Source organism: Sminthopsis crassicaudata, chromosome 4 (genome assembly GCF_048593235.1).
Source record: "Sminthopsis crassicaudata isolate SCR6 chromosome 4, ASM4859323v1, whole genome shotgun sequence".
Lineage (NCBI taxonomy): Eukaryota > Metazoa > Chordata > Mammalia > Dasyuromorphia > Dasyuridae > Sminthopsis > Sminthopsis crassicaudata.
In genome coordinates, this window is record NC_133620.1 from 152,034,848 (window position 1) to 152,050,315 (window position 15,468).

Consider the following 15,468-nt stretch of genomic DNA (forward strand, 5'->3'; position numbering starts at 1 on the left):
AGCTGGTGTTGGGAACAGAAGGAAAAATGAAGCCTGACCTGTTCCACTTTAGTGTCACAGAAAGCCATATGAAGTCCTTTTTTCTTCCTTTCTTTTAAAACATTTTATCTTAAAGTTATGCCCAATAGATTCCAATTTAGAAGCTGATATGGGGCTATATTTTTTCCTGTGAGACATCAAAATAATAGCCTTTTCCTCCTTCTTTCCCCTAATGTGACAGTTTTGAAGGGAGTCACAGTGTGTGGTGGGGGAGGAGTTAGGGAAGAGCTTGTGACATGAGTGAAATTTTAGCCATTGAATAAAATGATAGGGTTTGGAAGATGTAAATAATGTGGTTTAGATGAATCCACCTACTAACTTCTTTGTAAAGCAGGCTTCTTAATTTCATTTTAGATGATCTTTGCTTTCTGCAATTTCTCATCCTCTGTCTACAGAGATCATGGATGAGTATGTGGTGTGTTTTTTAGTGAAAATGTATCTTGCACTGCCTCTGAGGTCATTCTATTATGGAATACTATTTTAGCTCCTCCCATCCTTTCCTTTAAATACACACACACATATACACAACTAACAAGTTGTCAAGAGAACAATTTTTGACATATTGGTCTATGAACTCTATTTCTTTTGTTAATATGTCATGCATACTTATAAATTTACAATGTAATATATAGACTTATAAATTTAATAGTGAATGACAGGATCCCTACTTTTGTGTGTGCTCATTGACCTACTTACAATATTTTATGACCACTTAAATTTTGCCTCTCCTCTCTCTCACTAAAAAAGTTGTATGGAGTTTTTATTTATTTTGCTCACATTCTCTGATATATTTCTTTAAGCTAAAGGACAAAGAGGTACCTATTACTGGTAATATTTCTGAAGCTTCCTCTCATTGAAGATTTAGTCCATGTCAATATAAGGAACTATTAAATGGGTCACTAAGCTTGTCCTATATATATATATGGATTCACTTTTAGATGAATCTGACCATTCAGTGGACTATTGAAATAAGTAGGGATCAAAATAGTTTTTAGTCAACCATTATATATAATTGTTATATATAACTATCTTAGTTATATGTTATATTAAAAGCATTACTATATAAGTACCTTAGTGGTTCCATATAACCATATTAGTCACATATTGTATAACAAGTATTAGTATTAAAAATTGAAGTTATATTTTTATCAGAAATATCTTAAACATAAGTCTAGAAGCAGATTTTTGTAGTCACTTGACTACACTTGTAGCCAGTAATACTCAAAATTGTTTAAATTACACAACTAATTGTATGTAATGGCAGGCTAAATTCCTCTCAGTAAATAGGAAACTGATTGAATGGGAGATGGGTATTTAATGATAGAATATAAGTTCTTTGAAAAAATAAGTTTCCCAAAAGTTTTGACATGAATATTGTATATAGTTCAAACCTGAAGTTTCATGTAAAATTCCCTATTCTGCTAAATATGCAAATATTTATGCAAATTCTATTTGCCATTTTAAAAGTTCAAAATAAAAATTAATAAAAAAAAACTATCAATAAGTTTGGCATGAGGCCTCATGAAGCCCTGTCAGTTTTAGAGTATTGACATAAGAAACTGGAAGGAGAAGAACAAACAGATGAAAAAATTGAAAGATCTTTCTGAATTTCTATAACGAACTTTTTTTTCATTGATGACAGTGGAACCATCACATTTGAACTCTAACATCTCAGTCCCTGATGTACTATATGAGGAAATGGAAATGGCACCAAAAAGATGAAGATGGAGAAAAACAGCTGGACCCGACCAAGTACATACAGAGGAATTCCTTGCTGGAGGCAACACAGTTTTAAAGGCATTAAGGGACTTATTTCCAAGGTATCTGAAAGAGGAGATTATACCACATATTTGAAAACAATTATGGGCAGTATTCAGTATTTTAGTACTTCAATGGATTTGTTTATTCATTATTATGGACATTCCATAATATGAGAATTAGTAAAAATTTGAGTCCCTTCATGCCTTCTCATCTTGAATGATTCTTGTCCATGTTTCTCCCATAAATCCTCCAGGGAAGAGGTATCCAATGTGCTTTAGAATTATTTTGATGTCTTTAGTGAAAATCAATGCAATACTTAGACAGTCTTTTCATTTCAAGTCATGAAAATGACTCCCCCCCCCCACCAGACAATCAAAACAACATAAATAAAAATTAGCTCATACATCTATTTTCTATAAAATCTTAAGGAATATAAACTATTCTTATATCAAAGGCATCCTTGATGAAAATATGAAGACATAAAGAAAGAATTTTACAAATTATTTTCTGCAATCACTTACTTCTTTATGATCATCCAATTAACTGAAAGGTTCAGAAAATAAAAAACTACTTGGTATATTGCTTATGGATTATTAAAAAGTGATCTAGTAAAATAACATTCTCTTCCCACAAGGTGTTTTTCTGTTAGATGCAATAATAGAGACAACTTTGGTGATAATTATTGATGTCAAAGAAGGCATACATAAAACAAAAAGATTGATACTTTCAAATGATGTTTCATGTTTTAAAGTATGTTTAGCGAATAATCCAAATGGATGAGGTCCTGCAGATATTCCTGTTTGCAAAAAAACATTGTTCTGATTATATCAAGCCCAAGACCATTACAGATCTTCTTAAGTGAGATCTCTACTAGCTCAAAAAGAATTTGACCTAACAGTCAATATAGAAATATTCAGATAGATGAAGAGTGCTTATTGTCAGGCTATATATAATGTGGCTGGATGAACTTAATAATTTGACTTATCATTTTCACTATATTTTATATCTTGGGCAGACATTGTAGATGGACAGTGAGCTGGGCCCTGAACTGAATACAAAGAAGTTATCATTTGGAAAATTATGCAACATTTTATACAACTTAAAACTGCTTCCTTAAACAAAAACCCCATTTTCTTAACATCAGTATTTTTTTCCTGTGATCCTATATGTATCACAATACTAAAGAATAAAAATTATTGGTGACCCAAAAGATGATGAAAATATGTATGATTGATAAGCTGCTGTGTATTACTAATGACAAAAATAAGAAACAGAATAAGCAATTCAATCAAAGAGTTGTATCATTGGAAAAGATGGTGAGTTGTTCTTGAATTGATTGTGAGGGTTAAAAGAGAGACAGCCCATGGGTTGTTCACTTAACATTAAGAAACCTGGAAGAAAATCTTCAGGGTACTGAGTGAATTTTTTTGTAGAGGATTTAGAGGATGATGGACAAGAGTCATAGAGGAAAGAAGTCATGTTATCTGAATCATTAGAGGATATTTTCCATATCAGTGAAATCAAGTCATTGAAGTATTGATATATTGTAAGCATAATAGAACATGAAATTATTCAAAGAAATAATTCTATAAATTGAACTTTGTAATTCTTAATACTTATGATGATAATAACTAACACTTACATATTATTTTCATATTTACAAAACACCTTATAAATGCTAATGATGATCTCAAAGTATAAACACAGCAGAGTTCCTGCAAATAAGATGGAATTAGATCACAAAACACTTTTTTGTCCTAGGCTTTTGGGTATTCCTTAATAAGAAGCAATCCAGAGCAAAAAAAAGGGAAAGAATGGAGCTAAGGTAAAGAAGATGCTCATTTACTAAGCAGAAAAAAGTGAGGGTTTTCCTCTAACATAACAATTAAAGAACAGACGACAAGAGGAGTGACTACTTGTTAATTTGCCTGCCAGAAAAGAGAGAAAAGCCCAAATATAAGAAGGGCAAGTCCTATATGATTTTCCTTAATATCCCACAAAATTTGACCTAGTTCTCTCTTTTCAGCTTGTATTGCTGACTCCACAGTGCCCCCTGAAGGTATGAGGCAAAGTGGTGCCATCTTTATTTTCAATTTTTTACAATTATTTATAATTCTTTAGCAGATCTGGGGGTACTCTCCTTTTCTAGAAAGGAAAAGGGAAAGGAAAAAGAGGAGAAGGAAAGGAAAGAGAGAGAGAGAGAGAAGGGGAAAGAAAGAAAGAAGAAAGAACATTATTTTGAATCTCCATTTTTTAAAACATCCCTCCCTCTACTACTTTTCCCTTCCTTTTTCTCCTCTTCCGCCTTTCCTCTTCACCCCTCTCTCTCCTACTTAGTAAGTCATTCTTTGTTACAAAAAATAAAAAATGAAAGGAGTGAAAAGCAAATTGACAAGGTAAGCAACACAAAAAATGATAGTACATGCAATGCTCCATACTCATAGTTCATCAAAGAAGAGATAGAAGTTACGTTTACTCATCTCTTCTCCAGGGCCACGTTGGGTCATTGTGGTTATACAGCAGTGAGAGGTAGGTACCTTGGCATAGTGAATACAAAGGTAGCTTTTGCATCAGATCTATGCTAAATTCTGGTTTTGTGACTCTTGACAAGGCAATTAAATTCTCTGAGTCTAGGGAAACTCAGACATATGTTACAGACTTTACTAAGACTGTTTTAATAGAGGAACCTTCTCAACTGGAATTTCTAGTGCCATTGAATTCTGAAGAACCTAAAAAAAAAAAACCCTCACATGACAGTTTTATATTGTTTTTGTTCTTTCCATTTGCATTGTTATAGTCATTTTATATATTAGTCTTCTGGTTCTGTTTGCTTCATTCTGTATCATATATATGTCTTTCCATGCTTCTCTAATTATTCACATATATTATTTTTACAGGATATACCATTGCATTCTTGTATAACAATTTGTTTAGCTATTCACCAACTGATGATGATCATGTTACTCTATTTTTATTTATATGTATTTCTACTCTTTTGTTATTACAAAAAGTACTCTGCATATTTTGGTTTACATGGAATCTTTCTATCTTTGACTTCTTTGGGGTATATGTCTGACAATGAGATTTTTGTCTAAAAGGCTATCTATATTTTTGCCACCTAAATTCAAATTGCAATTCCGAGTTCTGCCAACTATATGTTAATGGACTTGTTTTTATATATCCTCTCTAGCTGTGGAGTAAATGGCTCTTGCCCCTAATTCTTCTGTTATCTTTTCTAGTTTGCTGCCTTTGGGGTAAAATCTCAGAATTGTTTGGATTGTATTTCTGTTATCATAGTGATTTGGAGTGGCAGCTGTCCTTTAAAAACAAAACAAGACCCATAAGCCCTCCAGGGAAGTCTAACCCTGTTGACCACAGAAAGTTGAATCCCAAAACTAGTCACACAGACTATTTTGTGGCCTTCTCATCAGAGACCTATTGTTTTGCTTGGTCCCAGAGAGAGAGGAATGTAATATTATCCCACCTCCCCATTTCACATATCTAAAAGATAATGAATTATCAGCTAGTAATAAACCTGCAATTTACAATTTTTCCAGAAGTAGATAGGTTGACCTGCTCTGAATAAGGGACCTTTCCAAAAACAACTTGTTCAGTAACCTATTTTGCCCTGAGTTTATAAAATATAAATGTGGAAGTTGCTATGACAAAATTCTAACTTCTCCCCCAAAATCTCTTTACTAAGGTACACTTGTATCTAGCAAATAATGTCAACATTGGTGAAATTGAATTAACACTTGATTATATTTAAAGTTGGGCTGGTTTGCTAGCTATCTATCATACTTCTGGGATAGGAATAGGAACTGGAATTGAGATTTTCATAGTAGAAACTTTCAGATGAGGAAACTCCGTCTATCAAACCAGATCAGTATCTTGTCTATCACTACTAGTCTTGTCTAGTCGCTTCCGAGCACTGAATAGTCATGTAATTGCTCAAAGTCACACAGCTACTATATATCCAGATCTTTCTGGTTTCAAGCACTACTTTCTATCCATTACACCAAGCTGCCTCTCTGATTCTGGGAGAATTTATTCTAATTCTATTTTAGACTCCAAGCAATATCATCTACAGTTAAAAGTTCAGTAAAAAATAAAGTTCTTGATTTGTAGCTATTTGATTCTAAATGATTCCTTGTCAGAGGCATTCATTCACTCATTCATTCAGTGCACATTATTAAAAACCACTTCATGAATGTTTCCTATGTGAAAGGAGGGTACTGTGTTAATTGATGTGGGGTATATAAAAATGAATGAACCCGTCTAGTCGGGGCAGTAAGACATGTACAGTATAACATCTATAAAACAAGATGAGATATGATGTGTTAGGAAAGAATTGTGTTGGCATTCTAAGACTTGGCCACCAAGTTATAAATATTTTTAGCCACCTCAATTCAATAAGGCTGTTTAGTAAGAATAGAATGGATTAAGAATAGAAAAGTTTGCAGCTAGTATAATTGGAAAGTGTACATAATTGGAAAGCTTCAGACATTAAACTAAATATCCTTTAAGGCCTTTAAATCTAACTTTGAACTGGAAATATTGGGGAAGGAATCATAGATGTTTGAGCTGGACTTTGAGTGATAGGTAGCATTTCAGCTAAGGAAGATAAGCTGAAGAACATTCTAAGTTAGAGACACAGGTGTGATCAAAACCAGAGAGAAAAGAAAGTGTGGATTGTGCTGGGCAAAAACAAGTTCCAATTTGATTGAGGCATGGATTACATATAGGAGTATATGGCAGTGAGAGATTAAAGGTGAAAATGGAAAAATTGAACCAGATTATGAAATGTGTTGATATCAGACTAAGGAGTCTGAAATTTTTTGATATCAGGAGAGTTTTTTGTTTGTTTTTGCTTTATGTTGTTTGCAAAGAAGTGACATCATTGGAGTTGTGCAATGGGAAGAGTAATCAGACATTGGGTGACATGTCAGATATGACATGACATTTAGATGTGGGAAAGTCTGGATGGTGAGAGGTCATACAGTCAATAAGCACTTATTAAGCACCTACTATGTTCCAGTGAACTAAGGGTAACTGTGCTAAGCACTGGAGACACAAATACAAAAAGTCAGTCCCTGCTTTCAAAGAACTCACAATGTAATGGAAGAAGGTAACACACAAAAGAAAGCTAAAAAGTAGGAGGCAAAGAAGGTGTTCTAAACAAAGGGATATAGTGGAATTAAGTCCAAAATAGTGCAGGTGGGAAATGAAGAGATATATGATTGGGAAGCCCTTTATAAATAGAGACTTTTGGATGAATTATTTATTCTGCCTTCTAGCCTTCCAGGTAGCCTCATTCTGCCCTGAACATGTTTCTTCTTAAAATGTTTGAGCCTTGAAGCTCCTGGAATAAACTTAAACTCCTTGCTAGGGATCCCAGACTTTGTGATAGCAAAATTGTGGAAGTAAATCACCAGCTGTTTCCTCACGTAGTCAAATTCCTTTCCTGAAAATATTTTAAATCAACTAATTAGATACATCAATTAGGGTATTGCTATGTTTTGTTCATAAATACTGCAGAAAACATCACACTATTCTATATCTCCAAATTCATCTCTATAGGGAGCTCCCTGGCCATGAAACTATTTCTTCTACTTCAGATAATTTTTTCTATAAGTTCTTAGTAATCTGAAATCCAGAAAAGGTACATGATTTTTGGTATATTTCAGAGGTAGAACGTACACCCAACTCATTGTTGGCTCCAAGGCTGTCTCTCTTTCTCTTTTCTATACCATGCTGCCTTTCAGATGGAGTCAAAATAATGTCTAATTCATTAAAAAATTTGTTTGTATTTATTATTTATATCAAAGAGTTAACCTTGGGTCAATATTGCAGAAACATCCCTTCCTGCTTTCCTTCCAGTACAAAATCATTCTTTTGGGAGATACGTATTTGACCTATATGATTTTAGTAATACTTCCTTTTCCAGGAGCCTAACCTATTGTATCTTAATGGACTACTTGCATGAAAATTCAGATTTGGCTTTTCCTCCCTCAGGCCAAGCCCATATGACATAGTACTCTTTCTGCATGACATATTAATCTGAGTGACTTGGCCTTAACACAAATTAAACATGGTGTGTACTTAGGGAGTGCAAATTTAGTTTTATATTTGCTCAAATTATACATTAAGATAACTCTTACCTCAGTCTATCTGTCCAACTTTATCTTCTGTACTAGGACTTCTTAAACTTTTTCCACTCACAATCCCTTTTTTTGCCAAGAAATTTTTATGTGCTCCCAAGTATTTAGGTATATAAAATAGGCATACAAATTAAACATTTATTTTGATAACAAGTCACAATTTGACAACACCCACATTCAGTTACATGACCCTCTATGGAGTCACAACCCACAGTTTAAGAAGCTTTGTTCTATTCCCCTATACATATTCTATATATTAGGTAAAATGGAGTATGACTATTTCTTGTAGACAAGTTTTTTCTGTATCTCTAATTTTGCTTTTCCTAATTCCTAGGGGGGAGAAAAACCCAATTCTCTCCTCTTTTCATGTGTTGAAGTCCCATTCTTTCCCTTTTTTGAACTCATTTACTTTCTGTCATTCTTAAGAAGCATCAAATGATGTCTTTATTTCATTTTTAAAATTCTGCTTAAACACCAAATGAAACGAGCATTTCCATATATACACTGTAGAACAGAAGGAGAGAATTGTACATGAAATTGAACATCTCATTATATACAGCTTGCTTTTCTTTTAAAGCCTGTAATAAATACCATGTAACTTTTAATGCTATCCTTATAGTCCATGTTTTGTGTGTGTGTGTGTGTGTGTGTGTGTGTGTGTGTGTGAATGTCTGTGTCTCTCACTGTGTGCATGTGTGTGTGTACACATGTACTCCATCTCCTTATTACCCTTTAATTAAAAAGAAACAATAAGTTTTCATATTGCTCATATTTAAAGAAAATCAATTATATCCTATTATATCCTATATTGGGTTCATCACTTCTCTGTCAGGAAGTAGGAAGTTTGATTCTTCATTGGAGTCATAGCTGGTCATTTATTTGCAATTATTTTTGTACATTATTTTATTCATGGTAATTATATATCCTTCGTCTTTGTAACTTTCTCCACTCTCTTCAGTAGCACTTGATCCAGTGTTTTGCACCTAGTGGATACTCAAAAATATTTGCTAAATTTGAATGAGTGAAATGATCTTGAAAAATATAAATCACATATTGCAATAAGGATTATCAGCTATTTGTAAGGTCTCTGCTTCTATTCCTTGTCATTGAGATGACTAATTAAATTGCTATTTATCTTTTTATCTTAATAGTATCTTCATAGAGGGGTGCTATGAGGAAAATGCTTTGTAAACTTAAAGTATTATGTAAATTCAAGTTTTAACATAAGATGAAATTACATCTAGACTATTTTTAAAGTTACACTCAAACTCTAACTTTTCAGAGACTGTTTTTATGACTATTAATTAATTCCATCTCTATATTGTTTTCTTTTCTCTTCTGCTGACAGCCTAGGAGCTGTTTTATTGCTCATTAGCACCTTTACCAGAAGGTAGGCAAGAGACAGAAGAGAGCTAACACTTAGATTAGCTACTTTTGCTATCTAACATAAACTTTGGTAAAAAGTTTTAGAGGAAAAATGTTGAACTGATCAGCTGAATTCACCTCATTAGTACAGCTATCTAATTATAAGTGAAAGAAGAAACTTAGGATGATTGGGTACCACATGCAAATTTTTAGTGTAGAGAACTCCCATAGGCTAGATAAAACATAAAAATAGGAATATGCTAAGGAGGATTATTTCATCATTGAAATGAAATTCAGAAAATTGTAGTTCATATAGTTTACATATATGCACAGTTAGCAAAATGAATCTTGTTTTATTTACTCCACTAAGATGCTATTGTAATGTGCTTCACAATACTGGAGACTATCTGTGTATTTTGAATCAAGTCTTCTTTCTTTGGTGTTTGAGTGAAGAACTATGCTATAACATGAAAGCTATCAAAGCTAGGATTACCCTTATCCTCACAAAACTGAAAATGGGAAATGATAGTCTCACTAACATGTATAATTTAAAAATTATAAAGGGAAGAAACTCTAGAAAATGGTATAACATTTGATCATCCTATCTCATTCTCCCTCTCTCCCTCCCTTCCTCCCTCCTTCCTTCCTTCCTTCCAACCTTCCTTCCTTCCTTCCATTCTTCCTTCCTTCCTTCCTTCCATTCTTCCTTCCTTCCTTCCTTCCTTCCTTCCTTCCTTCCTTCCTTCCTTCCTTCCTTCCATTCTTCCTTCCATTCTTCCTTCCTTCCTTCCTTCCATTCTTCCTTCCTTCCTTCCTTCCTTCCATTCTTCCTTCCTTCCTTCCTTCCTTCCTTCCTTCCATTCTTCCTTCCTTCCTTCCTTCCTTCCTTCCATTCTTCCTTCCTTCCTTCCTTCCTTCCTTCCATTCTTCCTTCCTTCCTTCCTTCCTTCCATTCTTCCTTCCTTCCTTCCTCCCTCCCTCCCTCCCTCCCTCCCTCCCTCCCTGCCTCCCTTCCTTCCTTCCTTCCTTCCTTCCTTCCTTCCTTCCTTCCTTCCTTCCTTCCTTCCTTCCTTCCTTCCTTCCTTCCTTCCTTCCTTCCTTCTTTCTTTCTTTCCTTTCCCCCCTTTTGCTTTCTTCTTTCTCTCCTTTCTTTGTTTTAGAAAAATAATATGTATTTAATAATATACAATCCTTTTTCATTTTGTAATCTTAATAAAAGTTAGTATGTGGTCAACATAGTAGGTGATAAGGTTGACACTACCTGGTTATTACACTTGAAAAGATGCTCTAGCCGATTTTAGTAACTACTGAATGTGATTTGCTGAATAAAAATGACTTATCTAATTCTTACTTCTAATGCTGTGTGATAAGTGTAAAAGAAACTTGTCATCACAGTGAAACTTATTACAACATTTGAGACTGTTACTTTGTATATTAACAGAAGACTATAAACTCAGGCAGAAAATCTTAAGGCATTTGAAATGTGAAAATTGTGCCATATGCCATTCAGAAGGCAATTTCTTTGAAATTTTTATCCTCACCATAATCATTTTCATTACAGAAATATTCTGATTGTAGAAGAAAATGAATGATAGTGTGAATAGTGAACAGTTTTGAATCTGGAATTAGAAGGACTATGTTCAAATCTTTCCTGAAATTCTTTACTTTTGTGATTTGGGTCAAATCACTGTTGCTCAAAACTTCAGTTTCTTCATCTATAAAATAAAGGTGATGGCCAAGAGCTTTAATAAGTCTATCATGACTCTAAATCCCATGACTTTAAAAAAAAAAGCTGTGATTTTTCAAATATGTTCTATGCTTTTTGAGAAATATTCAATCATTACAAATGTATCCAGTCTTCCTTGTTTCCAGAGAAACAAGGATTGGATGGAAACTTTGTCTCAATATCTAATAATATATCATACTTTTTGTGTGTTTTTTCTATATCTTGGTTTGTCTTATATTTGCTCCTCTGTATGGGTCTTAGTTCCTATGGCAGTGTTGCAGTTAGAGCAAAGATTGTTCCTGTAAGTTCCCAGCACCTCTCCTCCCTTCTTTGATTTACTTGGAACAGTAAATCATATTGGGTAAATAAATGTTTGATGTATGAATGAATGATATTGTTCATTTACTATCTGTCAGATATAAACTTTGAGTTGTATTTTCAATAAAGAAAGGATGATGGATTTACATTGATTTGGCTGGACTCCAGTTGTTTCTCTAGCCATGATCAGTATAGCATTATTGGGCAAAACAGCTAGCTGGGATTTAAAATATAGTTATAGGAGCATCATTTCCAGGCATACTTATCTACCTAGATAGTTCTGGAGAAGAAAGTGAGATTGGTGTCTCTGCACAACCTTTCCCACTTAAATCCAATTTACTTACATGTCATGGCACCACCTCCCTTATGCCACGCTTCTCTTTGAGAACGAATGACAAACAACCTCTGACCTCTGTGATTAGTAATAGGAGCTATCCTACTGCAGAGCCAACTGGAACTGGGCAGTTGAGAAACATGGCTTCTTTCTTTTTCTCTCTTTTCTTTTTTCCTTTCTCTTCCCTTCCCAGAGGATATCATATTCTTATGGCAGGTGCTCTGCCCAAAGGAGTATAAATTTTGATTGCTGAAACCTCTCAAGGTATCTTGGGATTTACAGCTAGATTTCTTATGTCCACCACGCCTTAAACCCAAATCATTCTGGCTTTTATTGGTTGGCCAACATTAGATCCCAAGACAAGTCCCACTTAATTATTGTTTGGATCCTGATTGGCTCAGAGTGAATATAAAGGGCATTGTTTCAGTTTGGGCAAGAAACCCGGAGGCTCTTCCTCTCTCAGACTGATTTTTTTTTTTTTTTTTTTTTTTTGGTTATGTAAAAGAGGCCATTCTCTGCTTTATTTCTTACCTAGCCTCAATCACTGATTTGGGGGGCAGGGGATGCCTCAGTCAAACTGAGACCTGTTAAAGACCTTAGCTTAAAAAGGCCTTAGCCTCCCACTGCATCTGGGGCCATCTCGAATCCTCCTGATCTGTATCTTACTATTGGCCCAGACGACTCTGGAGGAGAAAATGAGGCAGGTGACTTTGCATAGCCCTCCCTCCTTAAATCCAATTCACTTGCATGTCATGGAATAACCTTCCTTTGTCATGGTTATTTTGGAGAACAAAAGGAAAATGACACCTATGTGTTAGGCATTGTGCTTTACATAGGTGCTTTTTAAATATTATCACAGAAACCTTGGGAATTAGGTCCTTTATTATCCCCTTTTTACAGTTGAAGAAAATGAGGCAAGTATAAATTTAATGACATTAAGTAAGGAAATCCAGTTTTATCAGTTTCTGTGCCCTTAAGTGGCCTTAATGCTTCTATGGACAAAAAGAACCTTCCTGTAGAATATGGGTCCATGGCTTGATCTTAACCACCAAAGCAAAGAATAAGTAGTTACAATACATTTTTATATCTACAATACATTTCTCCTAGTAATCAATAGTAGGCTGTAATCTTGGGGCTTCGCCTTCCTCTCCAGCCAGGCCTTTGAACAGGCTGTTCCCCCCAGCCTGTGATTTATTGCTTTCATCTGGGACTCTTGTTTTCTTCAAAGCCCAGCTAAAGTAACAATTTTTCCATGAAGCTTTCCTGATCTACATAGCTACTTGTGCTTCCCTATCAAAATTAACATATATTTATTTTCATATATACTTATAAGTATGTTCTTTTTCCCTGTAGAATGAATGTAAATTTTGAGGGTCAGGGGTCGTTTCATATTTTTCTTTGTAATCTTAGAACTTAATTCAGGGTTTAGCATCTAATAGGTATTTAATAAATGTTTGTTGATTGATTTTTCTTAAATCTGATTTTTCCCTCCTCTATTGCCTTCTTTCCATATTGCTCTGAATATAGTAGAAATGTAACCTTTTTTTTTTTTTTTTGACGAATTGGAATTTTTGAAAGTGCTGAGCCAAAAGTAAAATTTAAATTAATATTTTATCATTCTTTCAATCATAAAGTATTTATTAAATGCTATAAAGTGCCAAGCACTATACTATACTAGTTTCTAGGAGCACAGTCAAATGAAATAGATCTATAATCTGTCTACTTGTAAAGGAGGAAAGGTACAAGCTGTTGGGGGGGGGGGGCAACTTGTGGGTGAGGAAGAAATGAGGAAAGGCCTGAAAGTGGCATTTGATCTGCACTTTGAAGATAATTAACTCTGAGAGGTCAAGTTGAAGGGAGAGGGAGACAGTACCTTCCAGACATGAGAGACAAGTTGTATAAGAGAAGAGGTAAGACTACTATGTGTAGTCTCAACTCATCAACAAGAAAGCCAGTTTGGCTGGATAATAGAGTGCTTGGAAAGGTCAGTTGGAGTCTGGTTGTGAAGGGCTTTCAGTACAAAATTGAGACTATATTTGATTATAGAAATAAGTGGGAGATCCCAGAGTTTATTGATTAGGGAGATAACAGGTCAAGTCTGTACTTTGGGATTATCATTTTGGCAGCTTCTTGAAGTCCGTTAGGGTAGCTGCTTCTCTAATTGTCTGAAATTAAACATAATTGGCTATGGAATAATATAATTTAGAATAAATAATGTAAAAAAAAATTATTTAGAAACTGTCACATCCTATGCCTACCTGCTAGCTAACTAGTAAAATCTTATAATTTGGTGGGGAGAAGCAATTCTGACTTTCAGCTAAGAGGTAAGTTTTCTTGAACACCATAAAATGATTCAGGGGATCAAGGCATAATTTAAACACTCTCTGATATTGGAAATAGACATTTATCTGTCTTTTCTCAGAGATTTCAGGCTTCATAAAACCAAACCAAACCAAACAGCTAATTCCATGGTTTACATGGAAGTATATGTTTGTCTTTCTTCTCTATTTTCTCCCTTCCCATCCCTTCTCTATTATGTGATCATTATAAATAGAAAGTATTTTCTTTGGTTTTATAGGGAATAAAATTTTTACTTTCCTTTTGTATAGTGGAAAGAGAATCACTTGTGATGATTGAATAATATTGCTATTATATAATGCTCTCTCATGGTTTTTCTGCCCTCTTTATCTTGATGTTTGCTATCATTATCAGAAAAAAGAAGGCTCTGAAATAGGGTTCTTGCGGAATAACAGGTATCTATGTATTTCTTGTTTTAGGGAGGCTTGTTATACTTAGCTCACTAAGTGGTTACATTTTGTTAGGCTGTAGTAGTGAATGAAGTACTCAGATAATTTCATGGTCAGTTCTCATATTTTTCTGTACTTATGGAGTATGGAATGACTTATTTAAACCTTTTTTTTATTATTTTAATTTAATTTACTTTAATTTTGACAATTGCCAAACCTTTTATTCTAATTTTTCCCCTCCTTCCCCCCACTTCCTCCCCCAGATGGCAGGTTGACCAATGCATGTTAAATATGTTCAAGTTTAAATTAAATACAATATATATATATACATGTCCAAACAGTTGTTTTGATGTACAAATTAGCCTGTGAAAGAAATCCAAAATGTGGACGGACAAAAATAGAGGGATTGGGAATTCTATGTAGTGGCTCATAGTTAACTCCCAGAGTTCTTTTGCTGGGTGTAGCTGGGTCAGTTCGCTACTGCTCTATTGAAACTGATTTGGTTCATCTCATTGTTGAAGAGGACCACGTCCATCAGAATTGATCATCATATAGTATTGTTTAAACCTTTTCTTTTCATTAATGATATAGAGTGCCTAGGCCAGTGTAATTATTTTATCTGCAAACCTAAGCCTTTTCCTTTTTAAAATATACTTATTAAAATAGAAATAAATCCATTTTAAGAGTGTATGTGGTGAAGCTACTCCTAATAAAAAAAAAAAAAAAGATCCCTTGTGTGAGACACTAAATTGTAAAGGGTTTCATCACTTCTTAACAGAACAACCAGGAATTCTTAGGCAGATGGTGAAATGCTTGACTTGTACTTAATTTTTGATATGAGAATACTGAAGACAAGTTTTTTAAGATCATAATGTGAAAAGGAGGTGCTAAAGTTGCAGTGAAAGAGATAGTTCCTTATTATGAGCTCCCAATATGAGAGAGTAAGAGTGAGAAAGACAGGGCCAATGGAGAAAAAGAAAAATGGAGGAGAAAGGGAAGAAAGGAAGGAAAAAGACA

At 34.3% G+C, this 15,468-nt stretch overlaps 1 protein-coding gene across 9 annotated transcripts in view; it reads left to right on the top strand.

Annotated features, from left to right (window-relative positions):
- Positions 1 to 15,468, top strand: part of HIVEP2 (HIVEP zinc finger 2) — a 265,730-nt gene that overhangs the window by 188,036 nt on the left and 62,226 nt on the right. For 8 of the 9 annotated variants that reach the window (XM_074309664.1, XM_074309663.1, XM_074309662.1 and 5 more), the window contains one exon: positions 1,682 to 1,859. The exons of the other annotated variant lie outside the window; for it this stretch is intronic. The gene's annotated coding sequence lies outside the window, so the exon portion shown is untranslated. The remainder of the gene's footprint in view (positions 1 to 1,681; positions 1,860 to 15,468) is intronic. 9 annotated transcript variants of the gene reach the window in all.